This window comes from Bison bison, unplaced genomic scaffold, assembly GCF_000754665.1.
Source record: "Bison bison bison isolate TAMUID 2011002044 unplaced genomic scaffold, Bison_UMD1.0 scf7180017864057, whole genome shotgun sequence".
Taxonomy (NCBI): Eukaryota; Metazoa; Chordata; class Mammalia; order Artiodactyla; family Bovidae; genus Bison; species Bison bison.
Window position 1 is genome coordinate 5469090 of NW_011494629.1, and position 1502 is coordinate 5470591.

At 40.1% G+C, this 1502-nt stretch overlaps 1 protein-coding gene across 17 annotated transcripts in view; it reads left to right on the top strand.

The window, feature by feature from the left end:
- FANCC (Fanconi anemia, complementation group C) overlaps positions 1–1502 on the top strand; it is a 338161-nt gene that overhangs the window by 128990 nt on the left and 207669 nt on the right. The window lies entirely within an intron of this gene.

Here is a 1502-nt window from a genome sequence, read left to right on the forward strand (position 1 = left end):
TTCATGTTTTAGAGAATTATATAATATCTCTGTCCTCGCCTGTTATAAGTAATTATAAGAAGATTGAACTTGATGGGGAAGGGACAGCATTTGCATTTACTTCCATGAACGTACATGTGTTGGTATAGTATGTATACTCACATTCATTCACTTTGCCACCGTCTTCATCTGTTGTTTTTCTTCTTCACTTACACTCTTCTTGCTTCCCCTTCTCCCTTGGGTTGACTCTTCCTCCCTTGAGTTGACTCTTAGCTTTTTCAAATTCTTGATCTAAAATGGCAAAGGCATCACTGTATATGTGTACCAGGGCCATGCCTGTCCTAAATTTATATATTTCAACTCAGCTAGTGTTTCTTAAAAACTTTTGACCAGAAATACATTTTCTGTACACGTGTATATATGTGTAGATACGGTTACACACACACACACACACACACACACACACACATTTCATGAAAATATGCTTACTTTTATTACCTGCAATTCGTATTCACAATACCATTTTAATGGTTTTCATGACCCCAAACTCATTTTACAATCCATCAACGGATCATGACCAAAAGTTTGAAAATCATTGAGCTAGGCCATTGGTGGCAAGAGAAAGGAAAAGATACTCTTGAATTTCCTCCATTTAAAGGCATAATTCATTGTTAGATACTTCATGAATTGAATAACCACTTTTTAGCAAAAGGAAATAATATGTCCTTTAAGTGTACCTAGTGGTGAGGAACTAAAAGCCTCTTAATGAAGGTGAAAAGGAGAATGAAAAAATTGGTTTAAAACTCAACATTAAGAAAACTAAGATCATGGCATCTGGTCCCACCGCTTCATGGCAAACAGAAGGGGAAAAAGTTGAAACACTGGCTTTATTTTCTTGGGCTCCAAAATCACTGCTGCTGCTGCTGCGTCACTTCAGTCGTGTTCAACTCTGTGTGACCCCTAGACGGCAGCCCACTAGGCTCCCCTGTCTCTGGAATTCTCCAGGCAAGAACACTGGAGTGGGTTGCCATTTCCTTCTCCAATGCATGAAAGTGAAAAGTGAAAGTGAAGTCACTCAGTTGTGTCTGACTCTTAGCGACCCCATGGACTGCAGCCTACCAGGCTCCTCTGTCCATGGGATTTTCCAAGCAAGAGTACTGGAGTAGGTTGCCATCGCCTTCTCCCCAAAATCACTGCAGATAGTATGAAATTAAAAGACCTTAGAAGAAAAGCTCTGACAAACCTAGACTGCATAGTATAAAGTAGAGACTTCACTTTGCTGACAAAGGTCCATATAGTCAGAGCTATGGTTTTGCTGGTAATCATGTACAAATGTGAGAGTTGGACCATAAAGAAGGCTGAGCAGCAAAGAGTTCATGCTTTTTGTAATGCTCAAAATTCTCCAAGCCAGGCTTCAGCAATAAGTGAACCGTGAACTTCCAGATGTTCAAGCTGGTTTTAGAAAAGGCAGAGGAACCAGAGATCAAATTGCCAACATCCGCTGGGTCATGGAAAAAGCAAGA